This window comes from Parus major, chromosome 3, assembly GCF_001522545.3.
Source record: "Parus major isolate Abel chromosome 3, Parus_major1.1, whole genome shotgun sequence".
Classification (NCBI taxonomy): domain Eukaryota; kingdom Metazoa; phylum Chordata; class Aves; order Passeriformes; family Paridae; genus Parus; species Parus major.
This window is the reverse complement of record NC_031770.1, coordinates 77,194,229-77,208,323: the sequence shown is the minus strand read 5'-3', so window position 1 is coordinate 77,208,323 and position 14,095 is coordinate 77,194,229. Positions and strand designations below refer to the sequence as shown.

The window sequence follows — 14,095 nt, the reverse complement described above, 5'->3', positions numbered from 1 at the left end:
CCTCTCACGGAAGAAGCAGCTGAGATTTCCTTGTAGAATGTGATTTTAGTTAGTTCTGATCATCTTTCTGTTTTACCTTCTGTTATGCTCCAAGTGAGCCAGCACATATTTTACGGTATTGTATTTCTTGATGGGCATATCAATAAAGCAGGACTGATAAATCGTTGTTTCAGAACTGCTTCTTGAAATACACATCCATCATTTTGTGGATAAATTCAATAACCAGAGCATGCTTTCTTAATTTTTGAACATGTGTCTCAGGAATCATGTTATCCTATGTGTTATCCCACAAGCACTTTGTTCTTTGGAAGTAGTACTGACTGTGCTTATTAATGCACAGTGAAAATCTCTTACAAACAGAACTTGCATAGCCTATATGGAAAAGTAGCTTAGTCCTCCTGTCTTTAAAGATTAGTTTCATTTTAGAGCTTCTCTCCCAATGACAAGTTTAGAATAAGACACTGCCAGTAGTTGTCCTGGACAATTAAGCCATTAAGGCAGTCTCAAAATGAGTTAATAGCAGTAGCAGCCTCCTGTTTTCTCAGAGAAGGATGTGCAACTTTTTCTCCTAGCTAAATTGTGTCTCAGAATTTTAAAAAGGCTTCTTGTAAATATTCCCTTGCTGAAGGAGTGTTCAATCCACCCCTGGATGCAATTATATTCCCATATGAAACCACCTTTTTAGATCTTAGTATCTTATATTTTTTTCTGGCAGGTAGAATACATGCAACATAAGCCCTGAAACTGAATTCTTACTACAGTCATGGTACAAATTAATTTATTTTAGAAGTGGCAAAGTCTTTCCATATTCTCCCAGTATATATGCTGATTAATATTTTCTAATCTCATTCATACCACATAATAGTTGGGTTTGGAAGGGATGCCTGGAGATCTGTGGAAGCTGCACACTTTGTATGCTGAAACAGTGCTTTAAAAAGCTGAAGGAAACCAAATCAGGTCCTCATACACTCTGCTTTCCTGATTAGAGATGAAACCACTTTTGGCTCAGTAGCTCTGAATTGTACTGCTGATCTCCCAACAGTAGCATACTGCTATCGATTTCATCTCGAGTAATCATTTCACAGCTGCTCTTACATCATTGCCATGTTTTTGTCCTTCACCCTTGACTGAGCTTTTGAGCAATGAGCATCTGGTGAAGGTGATGACAACGATGAAAATGTAACCATTCAGAAAAAAAGCAGCCAAGGACGTTTGCACCAAGTGGTTTGTGTTAGGTATTCAGCTTCATAGGTGAAGCAGTGAAATCTTGTCAGGAGGTCATTAATTTTGAGAGTGATTGGACAGGGCATTGCAAGTTTTCATCTTGTGTTATGAAGAGTGGTCATGCTGGTCAAAATTTCAAGCTAGTAAAAAGTCATCTCTTGATTTTTGTTTTAAAAAGAGATCAGCATCTCTTGCTGCCACAAAACTATCCTCCAAAAAGAGAACCTTTCCTCCACCTTTTCTCTCACTCCTAGATTTGTGTTGGTGGTTGACTATCCTGATGATCTTGCATTTGTCTCTCTTTTCTTCATGGCAAACTTACATCCTGTGTATATCTGAAACTGGTTAGGTGTTGGGTCTCTGCAGGCATTCCCTCTTCTTGCCTTAGTTTCTTTGCTCTCTGTCTAATCACTGGTGATCAGATGTTTAAGGAATGAGTGAATGAGTTCTTGATGGATATTAGAGACAACCCCATGGACGTCTGGCACAGGGTACAGTATCAGACACCAGACAAATAGCTAATTTCTATGTAACACCACAGTAACAAATGCAGATTGGCAGTACCATTTCTCAGGCTCAAATGACAGCAAATCCCGTAACTCACCAATGCTATGTTTAATGTCCAGGTGCACAAAGACTTACATGTCCATAGTGAGCAGGCAGGTCAGCAGGAAGCTGGGAATGGCTCTTCTCCAGGTGAGGAGTGCCTTAGGTTTGCTCAGCCAAGTTTTGCTAACAGATGGGCCACAGGGATTTCTTCTCTGAGAAGCTGCCAGAAGCCTTCTCTGTGTTCGAAACAGGCAGTGCCAGCAGGCTCCAGGACAGGCCCCTGGCTGGGCAAGGCTGAGCCCATCACCAATAGCGCTAGTGCCTCTGGGATATCAGAGTGAAGAAGGGGAAAAAGTTACTGCACAGAGGCAAAGTTGCAGCTGGAGAAGAGAGAAGTGAGAATATGTGAGAGAGACAGTTCTGCAGACACCAAGATCAGTGAGGAAAGAGGGCAAGGATGTCCTCCATGAGTGAAGCTGAGATTCCCTTGCAGCCTATAGTGAAGCAGCTGTGCCCCTGCAGCCCATAAGATCCATGGGAGAGCAGACACCTGCAGCCCATGGTGGACTCCACGCCCTAGCTGGTGGATGCCCAGAAAAAGCTGTGATCCCATGGGAAGACTAATCTGGAAAAGGCTCTTGGAGACCCATGAGACTCCTTGGAGAGATGAGCCAACACCGGAGCAGGTTTGCTGTCAGGACTTGTGACCCCACAGGGGACCCACAGTGGAACAGCCTGTTCCTGAAGGACTGCACCCCGTGGGAGGGACTGACACTGGAGCAGTTTTGGAGGTCTGCAGTGGGATGGACTCACACTGGAGAAGTTTTGGAGGACTGTCTCCTGTAGGAGGGACCCCAGGCTGGAGCAGGGGAAGGGTGTAAGGAGCCCTTCCCCAGATCTTGGCTCCCCAGAGGAGGAAGGCAGAGAACCAGGAATGAAGTTAAGCCCAGGAAGGAAGGAGAGATGAGGGTGCTTTTAAGATTTGGTTTTACTCATTATCCAACTCTGATTTGATTGGTAATGAGTTCAAGTCAAGTCTGTTTTGCCTGTGGTGGTAATTGGTGAGCAATCTTTCCCTGCCCTTAGGTTGACTCATGAGCCTTTTGTTATATTTTCTCTCCACTGTCCAGTTGAGGATGAGGATGATAGAGCAGCTTTGTGGCACCTGGCACCCAGTTAAGATTAAACCACCACAAGGAACAACTTGGACCAGTTAGAGGGCTCAAGAAATGCTGAGTTCTTCAATCAGATGATTTTTTTCACTGTTAAGCTGTGCAGAAGCAGTACCTGGACTTTCTAATCAGTGACCATGTCCCACCTCCACTCCCCCTCTTTGCCAGTTCTGTCCTTGGTATGCTCAGGTGAGGAAATAGCGCATAAAACAGTACTAGTCCCATGCTTACACATCTGTCAGCATCAGCTGGGAGCTGATTATTCTGTTTTTGGAAGGTATTGGTGATGATGTTGGAGGCAGATATTTCCCTGATGTCAGAGTTAAGCTCTGCTCCCATGGCAGTTGGTAGTTATAATGAATGATCTTTGTCTTCACCATTCATAGAAATTTATTATATGTGAGTGGATTCAGTTTTCCCTTCCCATTTATATATTGGAAAGAAGGCAAGCTTTCATTTCCTAATATTTTTAAGGAAAAAAATAAGTGGGATAGTGAAGGGGATCCATAGGAATGGAAGTTGGGGACATGAGTAGGGCAACCACAGGGTGCCAGCCACCCCCTGACACCCAAAAAAACCAGACAGTTTTTTCTCAGAAGTGCTTTTGATTGTAGTCATATGTTTTATTTCCTGAGTTTTTAATGTTAGTATTTTAAAGGTTATGGCATAAATATAAAACTTGTTACAGCTTTTTTGAATTAGAAGGGGATTAAATTTAGTATTCTCCTTCTCCTCACTTGACCCTTATAGGAAATGTTTGGTGCATTTGTGACTTTTCCAGAATGGACAAGTTGTTGTTACTTCATTACTAATTTTCCAGCCTATCCTGTGTATTTATTTACCTACTGTAAATGTGTGCTGACATCATTTGGATCCAGCTGCTGCTGAAATAAAAGGCCCTTTTCCCACCTGTGTTCACCTGCCTGAAAAGCTACTGTGAGAAGAGAAGAAAGAGAGAAATACTTTGAATCCATGTGTTAGGATGGACTAACTGCCAAGATAGGATGGCTGTTCGGTCCTGTGGTAATCTTTGCTGGGGGCATGTGGGAACTGAAATGCAAATAGCTGCATTTCTCTTTTTAGTTGGTGGATCAGAAAGCCATTACCCTCTTGTAGAGCTTTTGGTCCAGTATCCTGCATAGTCATTTTGCTGAGCAGTGGAAGGCACAGAGGAAGGAGGGTCACTGCATGCTGTGAAACCTCTCCTGCAGCCCTGCATTAATAGGCTCCTTTTTTCTGGCCTGTGTAATACCTGTCAGCTGCCCCTCATGCCATGTTTGCACAAGGGTCATTCCTGCAGTGTATTTGGCCCCAGTTTGTGCTGTGGTTGAATGAGATCAAGCCAGGTCTATATATAACACTTTCTTCTCTTGGTTAGATTGACTCTGGGAGTAAACCTGTTCCCTGGGGCTATATCTGGTTTTATATATGCGCTGGGTCAAGGTATTAACTGTTAGTCAAAGTTGCTGGCTTGTTCACGGTTCATTAAAAATAAAGCAGACAAGCTAACACTGAATCGACTGCTCCAAAGCTATGTTAATGTTTTCCTTCCTGACACAGGTGGGGACCTGACCTCTTTCCTCTTACCGGTGGTTTTGTATGCAAGAAGTTTAACTTGTCTTTAAAATCTCTTGTTAGTAAAAACAGCTGTGTTATGAAATACAAAAGCTCATCTCATCTGGTAAAGGAAAATACTCTTTTGCCCTATAACACTGAACGTAACAGAACAATGTGGAAGTGCATTCCTTCTGCCTAACAGAAATGAGCAAGTCAACTCTGAAACTCTAATTGATGTCATTTCCTGACCTACTGGTGCCTTTCTCACCTTCTGAGCATGTCCCCTAGGCAGTTTGGGAGCTGCCCAGCACATGAGAGAACACCTGAGAACTTTGTGTTCCCAGGCAGTGCAGCTGCTTTTGTGGATGCAGTGAGAGCTGTACTACAATTTTAAAACTCCTTTTACCCTGTGGGGGTAACAGCAGCTTTTGGTACTGATCCTGAGCACCTACAGCTGTGAGTTACTTCCAGCCTTGTCTCTTCACTTCTATTCAGTAGTGGTGGTACCATTCTATAACTCAGATGGTGGGTTGTGAGTATTCCTTATGGAGGTTGCATCTTCTGTGTAACTCCTCTAGCCAGAGCAGCGCAACTTCTTGTGACCATTATGCTCTGCTTTTGTTACAGTGGTCCTTGCTGTGCCAGAAAGCATCCAAATGAGAACTTCTACCCTTCTGTGGCTTCCTCAGGGTAGATGAATTACACCCTTGAGATTACTAATAAATGTGAGTTTGAATATTGCTTTTAAACTTTTATATTCCTTCCTCAGTGTTTTGATTAAGGCAAATTAAAAATCACATAGCAGCCTGTATTCAAAGGTCATGCAAGTTAGCAATTTGAATTCATTGAGTATGATGGGGGCATAAAGATAAAATGAGAAGTTTCAGGGGTTGTTACAATACTAATTCTTTAGGGATGAGCAAAATAGCAGACTGAGATTTGCTAGATTCAGAGGGATCCCACAATAATCAAACCATCCACAGGTCTGTAATCCTGTACAATGAGATCCTAGATAAACATCCAGACTTGTAGACTGCTAGATATTCCATATTACATTGTCATTTCTTTGTCAGTGCAAAAAATACTCCACTGCGCAAATGGGGACAGAATGTCATCCACATACTTTTATGTGTATGACCAGATCTGCTCTAAGTATCCTGTGCTTATTTTGATTCTGGCTGGAAATTTGTCTTTGGTTTCACCCTCTGCAAGGTGGGATACTGGCACCACCAAGTACTTTTTGAAACAGCTAAACTAAATGTTACCTTTCTTGAAAAAAAAATAAAAATGAGGCAGTCATCTTCTTAATGATAATGTATTTTTATAAAGTATCTTACATAATTTCCTAAAATCAAAGCACTGGGGCCTAAATAGCTGAGCTTCATTAAGCAGATGAAATGAAAGAAGAGAAGCATCTGGCAGAAGAATGGAGGGCAGTGTAAAAATAGAGGCATATGGTTGTTTGAGTAGCATTAGTAATTTCTGAAATTACATTGCCTATGAACCTCTGCTCCATTCAAAGTAGAAGACTGAGCCAACAAAGCCAATTTTCAGGACACTCACACAGTGTTCCTTTCCTCCTGAAAATAAGTGGCTGAAGCTTGGGGAAATCAGAGGTACCTTTTGGCCAGCAAAAATTTTTGCCACATGGACAATTTTATGATGTACCCCAAATAAGTCGTCAGAAAACAAGTAATTTTTTTTTTCAAAAAATAGGCTGTTTTCCTAGAACATATGCCCTGATTCATTGTGATTGGTCAGTATAAGGATCCTGGAGAATATTCCTTAAATAAACACACCCCTTATTTGTACATATTTGTTTGTATAGACCATAGGAAGAGGTTGGCTTGCTTTGTGCTGGGCTGTGGAGTTTTTGCCATAATGTGACTTACTGGAAACTTGTATTTCAGAAATGATCCTTCAAACTTTTAATCTTGAGTTAAAGAGTCAGTTTCAAGCTTCTGTTGTAAAACTGTTTCAGGGTTGTTTTTTTTCTGTTTGTTTATTTGGGGGTTTTGTTTGTTTGTTTTTGCATTCCTCTTTGTTTTCCCTTTTCCTCCCTTACATCATTTCCCCTGCTCTCTACCGTCATCTTTTATGTTCCTTTTAAGAAACTTAGCTGGGTGTAAGTGGTACTGCATTACTTCATGCACAATAATACTTCATGCTCAATGATAGTATGGTGGGATATGGATATACTGCTTTTTAAGAAAGACTGCAGAAAGTATAACTACTGTTATTTAGGGTCTTTAGGATTATTTCCAATTTATGTAATTGTGGACACCGTTATATTTAGAGATCGAATGTCTCCAAAAGTAGAGAAAGTCTTTTTGGCAGTTTGTTGAAAATCCCCTGGTGACTCTGACTGTACTGTACAAGTGATGTGGTGTAGTCAGTAGGGGACTGTGTTAAATGGGAAATGCATATTTTGCTTTAATAGTCAAAGTGCAAGAGCATCTTATTCCACTGTAAAAAGGATGGCAATTGGCAGCTTTCTAAAGGAGGTTTTCATATTTTTGAGATTTTAATAGTGATAAATAGAATGATGCTGTATGCTGAATGCTTCTAGTTGTGAAATAAAAGGCACACTAAAAGTAGTTTTCCCACATAAAGTTGATTAAAATTTATCTATAAAATTAAAAAGCTGTTTAGCTCTGTAGGAAGTGGAGAGACCTATGCTGGTTTGGAGTTAACACTGGAGAGGTTCAGCACTGGGACTGTTTCATTTCACTCAGTTTCCATGAACATGAGCATGTGCTCAGTTTCATTTCACTCAGTTTCCATGAACAGCTGCAAGTGCTCAGCTTTTCATGTACATTTTTAAAGCAATTTGATTAGCCAAATGGGATGATGTAGAAGTTGTTTCTCTCAGAAAACTCACTGGTGAGTTTTACTGTAATATAATATGGTCTAGTGGTCATATTCAAAGTGAATAAAGTGAAAAATTATCATTGTTCATACTTAGTTACATTTTTGAGATTAAGAGATCTGGAGGAATATGAGTAACTCTAATAAGTAGTCTAAGATTTCTTTATCAAGCTATGCTAAATTAATTAAACATGGGCTGCTTTACAACAACATCACTTTATTTTTTGCATCAGTTGAATCAAGTTGGTTTTAAATCAAAATCTAAGTCACACTGGCATATCTTATTCTCACTAAAGAGCCCCTGCATTTTTGCTTCCTTTGCCTACTAGAACCAACAGTTCTCTAGCCACTACTAACATGTCCAGCCTGAGACAGCACTTATCCTTCAGCACTATATTCTTTATTTCCATTTAAGTTTTGGTTCACTGTGTCTAACAGGTGGTTTCCTCCAGTATTCCTGCTTAGTCAGTTCATTCCTATTTTTGCATTTTTAGAGTTGATTATCCTATGTAAATGTGGAATTTCGCACCTTACTGATTGCTTCCTCTTTATTCCAGACCATTTCTGCAGTTTTAAATGACTTTGAAAAGTGACCTGTCTCTCTCTAAAGAGAGAGAACAGAACTTGAAGTTTTACCCAATCTGATGTTAGAGACAGATTTCACGAGTCTCATCTCTGTTTCCTTGATCCCAAATGGAATTGTTGGACTGGACCCAGCATATAGCATCTGATATAGGAGCCTATCAGAAATTTCAGGACAATTTGATAAAGAAACTTTCAGAGATAACTACTGAGCTACTGATTTTCTAAACCACTTGGGTACCTAGCTTGCACCCATAGGTTGTGTGTTCTTAGTTCATGTGTCAGTGTCAAAAGCCTTACTGAATTCAAGATACGTACACTGCTTTTCTTTTTGCTTACTGAGAGGTTACCCTGTCAAAGAGGTAGACAGGGTATTACATCAGACATAATTTTTGATGATTTTTGTGCTGTTAGAGTTTTGTTATCTTACTTCCATCCTTGTATTCTACTTCTGGCTGCTTAACCATTTATTTCTGTGTGGTAAGGGCAGGGTGGCAGTTTGTAATTCTTACAGTTTTTCTTCTTTCCACCTTTTCAATGACAATCTTGACTTTCCTTTGTAGAATTTGTCAATTTTCTCTCTTCTCAGCAAGTTTATAAATATGAACCTAAACGGATGTAGGGACATTGGTTTAATTGATAATATTTTCCAGAATGTTCCAGCCTCCCCCTTATTTTCTCTCATGGCCTTTCTTTGGTATAACAAGACAAGACAGGAAAATGAGCAGCTGTATTGGCTTAGCTGGGCCAAAAAGCTCCTCCTTCTTGCCTCACACAGTGGCCAGAAGTGTATAGCTAGGGAAGAGAAGGAAAGAAAACTATCTCTCCCTTGGTTCCATGTGGTCATTCAATATCTACATCATCCTTTCTCTGGATAAGATGGGGCTGGATAACAATGACCTGAGCTTGATTTCCTAAATTCCGTAAATGTTTGTTTGTGTTAGTTTCTGAATGTAAAACAGTTCTTTTGCTACAATGTAATTGTTGCTGGATATTTTAATAATAAATGCTTATATCTTTAGAACTTTCTGGTAATTTTTCCTGATGTTACCCTATGAATGCTGTAGCTGCAGTGTTCTTGTATTCTAAACTGTGGCATGACTTTGGAAATGGTACCTGGCCTAGAGAGTTAAGGCAACTACTTCCATATTGTGTGAGAATTGAATGACTGCAGCATTATTTTGGGGATATGAACATGACTGATAAAAGGTTTATCTAAAATGGTTAAGCAGCATTGTTTATATTTTAAATGAAAACAGTAAGATGCTTTTAGGGAAGAGTGATGAAAGAAGGATGACAGACTTTGATGAAACAGTAGGAGAGAAACATAAGGTGCGGGATATGTTTGGTGCAGCTGGGTGAGCATGCTGAAGTCATGGTGCTTTGAGCTGAGGAGCTCAAATTCGTATGTTTTAGAGATTAGTCCACGAGATGTGTCAGTGTTACTTGTGTGTTTTATGAAGCTGGTGATTGGGCAGATGAGGCTCTGCAAACACCTCACCAGGTCTAGGAATCCAACCCATTGCTTTATTTGCTTGTAGTTCACCTGTGAATGAAAGAAGAAAACTATATAATTCTATTTCAGTGTTGTTCACAGCAAGTCTGAAAGGGTCTTTTTTTCCCCCTTGATTGCTTTACTTTTCATTTTAACAGTGTTTCAAACACCACTGTCTTCTCTGAATGTGTTGGAGGTCTCCATGGAGAACCAGCATGGTCAGGACAGGCAATATTCAGCTCTAGGCTGCAGACTGGTATGATGCAGGAGACACTCTGGCAATTGTACTGCAGTGATGCATTTTCCTGAACATAATCCAAAACAAAACAAAGTAACAGAAAGGATTTTGCTTTCCTTTGGCACTTTTGCTGTGATGCTTACTCTGATATCACCTTTCCAGTCATTCATGTGGCATCCCAGGAGAGGCAAGACATGAATTTCTAATACAAGTAATAAATAGGAGCTTTTCTTCCTCCTCACCTAAATATGTAATTTAATACTGCAGGGACAGAGGATATGTTTTCTTTGGCAGGTCATTTTTAAGAGTCTTCCACACAATTTTTATGCCAAAACACTTCACTTAAGTAATTCTGTTATAGAGGGACACTAAGAAGCTCAGGCAAGAAAGGCAAGACATTTTCTCCTTGGGTTTGAGACAAGTTAGAAAGGAGATGAGGGAGGAAGATTTACAAAGGCTCTTCCAGACTCCATGAGCAAGGAAATGTTTTGCATTTGGATGGGCACAGAAGAGGCCCGTGCTGCTTCAGCCAAAAGGCAGGAACATCCTCTAAGGAAGAGATGAAAGCAGGCTCCCAGCTCAAGGGATGTGAAGGTAAAGCTGTGCCATGGAGCTGTGCAGACCCGTGTTTTCTACTCTGGCTCTGTCCTGCATTGGCACCACCAGTCATGTGAGGACCAGTTCCAGAACAAAATGTGGCCTCATCTGAGTTGTTTACAGATGAGAAATAAGTGTGTTGGTCCACTATTTTGTTTAGTCTGTTTAAATTTGTTAATGCATAATAATGGGAGACATTAGCAAGGCATCCCATTCCTTCTCACTTCCCTCTGCGCTGAGGCTGCTGCTTGTGTTGTTTCCTTTCTTCTTTTCCTTCTTTCTCTTTTAAGGTTCACCAGAAATGTGGAATAATGGAGTTTTACACTGCTGCAGCAAGTGTAGCACCTGCCATGTGAAATCTCTCCTTTTCTCTTTGAGTGAAAGCTTTAAACAACACTTCTCCCAGACAGAGATTAAGGCCTCAGAATTCCTGTCTGGGGTGGACATTTGATTAATACAGGGTCCCTTTATTGTCACCCTGCCTTTCTGCTCTTCCTCATTAGAAATCAGTGACTCTTCCCCAATTCATTCATGACACAGAGAAAGGAATGCCTAATGATACATATAAATGAAGAAAATATATAGCACACATTCAGCTAGTAAAATGAGCTATTTTCCCACATGGGGAGGGGATTAGGCAGGGGGGCATTTGCCTTCTGCAGCTGCTGGTAGAAGCCTCTGACAGATGGCAGTGCAAATATATATATATATATATATGTATGTATGTGTGTATATATATGTGTATGCACATGCATGTACATGCACACACAAGTAGAACTAAACACAGTTGCTGTTCATAGGTAATTTTGTTTTGTGTTTACGTTTCAGTGAAGGGATGTGGTGGCCTGGATTTGGGGTGGGGGGAGTTGCCTTTGAAGGTTGGAAATAGTTTTGCTCCTACAAGCTGCTGTTTCTGTTAGCACTTGACAGCACCCTTGGACGGGAGAGGATTTATTTGCTGGGGATTATCCAGGGAGGCACTCCAAGTAGGGGTGTGGGGGTGTGTTTTGGCCACAGCATGGTGCTCTGGGGACGTAATCCTTCCCGTAAGGAATTGCACAATTTACAGAGACAGAAATGGCTATTTTAGTTTGCTGTAACCCTTTTAGCCTTTATCTCCGAGGTTTTCTCTACTTTTTAGTGTTGTGGTCCTTCCAGACACAGACAGGGTGAATATGTGCATCAGTTCACCTGTGGTTAGAGTTCCACAAGTGCTTTTCTGCTGTCCTCTCTCAGCTGAGCAGCCAGGGAGGTATTTGGAGCGTGCTGCATTTCCCTTCAGCCTGTGTGGGAGCACGAGCACAAGACCTGTGATGCAAAGCCAAACCAAAAACAATCTCTCTTGGGCTCATGCTTATCCTGTGCCTGGGCAGTGTGGAGGGACTGCTGATGCAAAGAGAGGTGGGAGTTGCCTGGATGAGACATCCCAGGTCCAGCAGTTACTGGAGGAGATTTGATGGGGAGCAGAAGCTTTCTTCTGACATGGCAGGATGGTTATGTGCTGTGTTGGTGGTGAGACCCATATGGCCAGGGCTTGCCTTACCCCTGGAGCTTGGAGCTGGCTAGAGCCTAGCTATAGGGATAGCCAGGATCCCTAGCCTAGGAGTACATGCCAGAGGTGCCCAGAGCAGGGTTACCAGGTTCAGTGGGATAGGTGGTGTTATAGAACAGAAGGAGGAGGGAAAAAGCACCTCAGGTGTCTTTAAACCATAACACAGAGTGTAGAAAATAATGTGAATAAACCATACATATATATGTATGTATGTATACGTATGTATATGTATATAAATGTGTTTTATATATATATAAATATATATAAAATTAGTGAGGAAAATTTCACTTTGTTTACCTTATTGGTCTCCATGCTCAACCCTGGTAGTCTTGCACTTTTGTCATTCAAGTCTCTGACAGAAGTAAGGATCAAAAAAAAAAGCTCCCAGTAACTGTGGTTCAAGATGAGTTCAGGTGAAATGAACATGAATGAGGGAAATGTACTTGGACAGGTGCTTTGTGATGCTTTCTCAGTGGAAGATGCTTGTCTGTCCACTGCTGTGGAGATTCTGCCTTCAAAATGTACTGGCTCCACTCGTAACCCTAAGGTGCCAGTAGCCATAATGTGCCTTCCTTTATCTTTCAGCTGGTTTTGCTAGTATTTTTAATGTTTCAGCATAGTAAAGTTTTTATTATCCCAGCACCTCCCTGAGAAGCATATTTTACTTCTATATGAATTCACCTGCTTAATAACTCAGTTTCAGTATTAATTTTTTTTTAATTGTTACGTGAGTGTGTGAAACTGTCAACTAACTTTGGCAGTGGTGCTACAGACCAAGAACCCAAAACTAAGACCTCATAAAGAGGGTATTTCCACCAGCACCTGTTCACTTTGTTTGTGGAAGTATGTCTCCAGCACAGAATAAGCTTCATTCTTGCAGCACTGGCAAATGAGCCGTGACACACTCTTACTGCTGCTGCAAGTAATCAGCTACAAGTTACTTTCCTGAATGAAATACATTTCAGTGGCAGGGAAGGAGAACATTCTGATTTATGTTGATTGCTTTTCCCCATGATATTTGAATACTGCAGTATGTAATATGAACACTTATATACAAAGATTTTTTTTTGTAAAAATGTGATACCATAAATCAAGAGAGCGTTTTTAAAAAAATAAATTGCTTTTACTGACTTTGCCTTTTCCCCTGAGAAGCCCAGGAGCTTAGATCTGAATGCTTCGAATGAACGTACTGTTCTATTCATGCTGAATAAAATTGTAGATTTTTATGTTGGATAATGTATCTCTGAGGCAAATATCATCACCTGAATGTGCTAAACATTTAGAGTCAGCCCTCTTTGTTTATGTTTTCATTCCCAGATCAGTGCTAAAGAAATATTATAAAACTGCTCATCAGAGGTTTCAATAAACATTTTTCTATAGTTTCATTGATTAAGATGTAATAACATGTTTGAGATATATTTGAGGAATAAAGCGCTTAATAACCTAGCACTATACTAACTGTTACAAAACAGCTGTGGGTTTCCTCTCCTTACCAAAGAGGTGATAAATTAGCATGTTTCACTGTGCAAACTCCATCCTTTTTCTTAGGTTCACCTTCTTTCAAATTGACAAGAATGGGAAAATAAATATGACAAAAATAGGTATAATTGCTCAAATTTCTTCACTAAGAGTGAATATAAATTCTTCACTATGTGAATATAAATTGGGGGCAGAGGGGTCAATTTGGAAGAAAAGAACATGAATTTGCTCTGTAATGTGTTTGTAACAGGCTCAAATGATACCAGTTTAAAACGTGTGAGAGCCTTTGAAGGAACTGAGGCAGCAGTGGGAGCACTCGCTGGCTTGTGCGGGCAGGCGTGTACGGCTGCTTGTTTTTCAGACAATTGTGCCAGCGCTGTAACAGCTCTTGTTTGGCACAACACCACTTGAGAGCACCGAGACTGGGCTGCTTGTTTCATCCCAGCATCTGGTGAGATTAAGTATTAGTGCTGCTGTTTAATGAACAGTGTGCGGATGTGCATGAGCATTTGGGGTTGTTTTTGTTTCCTCTGGTTTGTAGCCGACAAAGCTGTAGGGATGAACAAAGCCTTCCAGACTGCCTACTATACAGATTAATTTACAGCTGCCAGTTTATATTAGTTGTTCTATTTATTCTGCTCCGGTGCTTTTTTGAGGAAAGGACTATTTCTTAGTCAATTGTCTGGCAAAGAGAAAGGAATTCAAGAAATGTGAAGCAAACAAATTGGCGGTAATTAGACAAGCTTTTGGCAGATGAACTGTTTGCTCCCTTTTCTTATGAT

General features: G+C 40.6%; 1 protein-coding gene across 9 annotated transcripts in view; it reads left to right on the top strand.

Moving 5' to 3' along the window:
* ANKRD6 (ankyrin repeat domain 6) overlaps window positions 1–14,095 on the top strand; it is an 87,860-nt gene that overhangs the window by 19,017 nt on the left and 54,748 nt on the right. For 3 of the 9 annotated variants that reach the window (XM_015621438.1, XM_015621439.1, XM_015621442.3), the window contains one exon: window positions 5,130–5,227. The exons of the other annotated variants lie outside the window; for them this stretch is intronic. The gene's annotated coding sequence lies outside the window, so the exon portion shown is untranslated. The remainder of the gene's footprint in view (window positions 1–5,129; window positions 5,228–14,095) is intronic. 9 annotated transcript variants of the gene reach the window in all.